A 3,126-nucleotide genomic window follows, 5' to 3' on the forward strand; every position below is an offset into this window, starting at 1 on the left:
ACAGACAACACAATCCTGAGAACAAAGAACATAGATGGAGGCTTCTCACTTCCTGACTTCAAAACACATTACAAAGCCACAGGAATCAAAACTGTACGGTACTGACATAGAAACAGATACATAGGCCTAAAGATGAGAATAAATAACCCCCAAGAAAACTCATAGATACATTGCCAAATGAAATTCACCAAGCTTCTAAGACAACAAATAGGGAAAGTATAGTTTTCTCAACAGTCAATAGGATGAAAATATAACTTACAGAAAGATTACAAACATATATCAGAAAAGGAGCTAATATACAAAACATCAAAGAAAAACACTACAACTCAAATGTAAACTAAGTTAAAAAATTAAAAAGGGCAAATAACTGGGTTCAGAAATGTGCAAAGTCTTAAATAAGACATTTCCTAAAAAAGACATACAAATGGCTAACAAATATAGGAAAAGGTTCTCAACCTCACTAATCATCAGGGCAATGCAAATCAACACCTCATACCTGTTAGGCTGTGTATTATAAAGAAAATAATTAACAGTTTAAGGCCAAGATGTGGGGAATTGGAAACTTTGTACACTGCTGGTGGGAATGTAAAATGGTGCCGCTATTATGAAAAAGAGTATGGGGGTTCCTTATAAAATTATAAACAGAAATATCATATGATTCAGCAATCACAGTTCTGGGTATATAGCCAAAGGAAATTAAATCAGTATCACAATGAGATGAACTTAGGTTCATTGCAGCATTCTCCAAAATAGCCTAGATATGCAACCAACTTCACAAAAGAAGTAAGTGTCCTGTGCCTGAGCTAACCTTAGGTACTTCAAAACAACTCCGTAAGTCTCTTAGCCCCTTAGAGAGGATGAGAGCAATATTAGAGTTAAAACTAACTTGTACCAATTCCCTTAGTCTGGAATACTGAAACAAAAGTTCTACAGCAGGGTAAGCCTCATAAACTCACAGCACCTGCCAGGGTTTACCCCAGCCTTGGAAGAACTGGGAAGGATAAGACCAAGGCAGGCCTGAGGAAAGGTCAGAGGGTAGGCAGGACTGGAGTGTGGGGAGCAGGAACAGGGCTGTCCGGATAGAGCCGTGCGTTGTAGTAAGTGCAGTGACCCTGGGTCCTGCTGCCCTGAGTCTCTGTCCTGTGCCTGGTGAATTCCAGGAGACCAGGTTAGCAGGGCTATGAGAGCCAGTGTGTGAAGCGAGCCCAGCAGCCCCTTCACACAGTCCTCTAGAATTCCTGCTGGCCATGAAGCGTCTGTAGGGGCAGCTGGACGTGGAGCCCTCTCAAATGGAAGCATGTCAGCACATCAGCCTTGGGAGGTGCTGAGGCTGAAATGAGGAGGCTGAGCACATGCAGTGATCCCAAAGCATGTGTTCTGTGACTCATCCACCTCTGGGAGTGCAGTTTCCTTGAGGAATAAACAGTGAGGACAAAAGTAAGGTGAAGCTACAAGTCCTGAAAGTGTAGAGGGAGATAGTTCAAGTCTCATCCACCACCTGACACTCACTATAAGAACTTGTTCTCCAATGTCAAGTGACTATGAGAGCTTTGTTCCCACTAGGATATGGTCATCATACGTGAATGTAAAAAGGAAACCAAAATCCCTGGTGCAAAATACCCTCCAGGTACCAAGTAGAAATGAACTATTCATCTTTGGCAGTGAAAAAGCAATGAAACAGTAGTCTTGTGAGAAAGAAAATTTCTGAATGGCAAAGCAAGAAAAGATGACTATAAGCACAGTACAGTCAAAGGACATGGACACAATAACTCTATTGTATCATTAAAATTTGGAAAGAACAAATCAGAATTCTACACATATTTCCTTCTTCGTCCTGATTTCATATTCACCTTCCTTAGTTTCTAAAGAACCGGGTGGAACCCAAGTGTTCTAGTAATTGTCTCCCTTTAGATCCTACCTGAGAGTTGTTCGCTACGTGAATCGTCATCAGCATCACTGTTATGTATGCTCTCCACCATGCATTCTGTACAAACACAACCATGAGCATAAGGTTATTATACAAGTTGACCCACCGATTTCTCCTACTCGACTTGCTGGCTCACACAACATCACCCAGGTCTTCCCTCCAGGTTCTCAGACCTCCCCTGTGCTCTGTGCAGACAGAGTCCTTCAATAAGATATTGATCACAGTTGAAAATTTCAAATGAGGGAGAGATGCTGAGAAAATCACCTTTCGACCCCTCACTTCTGTAGACCCATTTATAGCTTTCACCGTCAACCTTACCAACCTGAAATTCCAGATGGTACAGACACACTTGAAACATGGCTAGTGTGACCGAGCAATTGTGTGTTTTTTGCATTTTTTAATAGAATGAGTTAATTGTTTGAACTAAATTAATTATAAATAGACACATTTGGTTAGTGGCTACCACACTGGAAAGCTCGGCTCTAAGAAATCCAAAGATGAGAAAGAGGCAATCAGCCAACCCTCCCCTGGTTGTTCTTTACTGCAGAAAATTTGATGGCCTGATCTGATCATTCGTATGTAGGTATACCTTTGGCTCTTGAACCCATGCCAGACATTGGGAGAGTCCTTGTGGACACTGAAATAGTATAGTCAACACTCAGATGCAAGAGAAATTCCCAGCAAGGGGCCCACTTGTAGACAGAGGTGAAGGGCATGGCCAAGTACACCTGTATTAGACATAATCAGAGAGTAGGTGCAGAGGGGAGGGAGGGATTTCACTCTCTTCATGAGTCCAACCTTCACATCCCTGACTCTAGAAGACCTGAGGAAGGCCGTGGAAAAGGCCCCATCGGAGGTGAAAAATTTGTATACTGAAAAGTACAGGACATTGTGGAAAGAATTTAAAGAAGAGACAAGTAATTGGAATGACATACCATATTCATAGACTGGATTATTAAATACTGTTGGCATTTCTATACTACATAAAGGGATGTACACATATATCGCAACAACCCGTATAATTCCATGACATTATTATAGAAGTGGACAGAATCCTAAAATACATATGGAACCGCCACAAGTAGATAAAGCAATCTTGAGAGCAAAGAGCAATGATGGAGATTAACACTTCCTGAACTCAAAACTCATAACAATGCCACAGTAGTCAAAACAGTCTGCTACTGGCATCAAGACAGTGA

The sequence above is a fragment of the Mesoplodon bidens genome, assembly GCF_964165515.1.
Source record: "Mesoplodon bidens genome assembly, contig: HAP1_SCAFFOLD_402, whole genome shotgun sequence".
In the NCBI taxonomy this organism is placed as follows: domain Eukaryota; kingdom Metazoa; phylum Chordata; class Mammalia; order Artiodactyla; family Ziphiidae; genus Mesoplodon; species Mesoplodon bidens.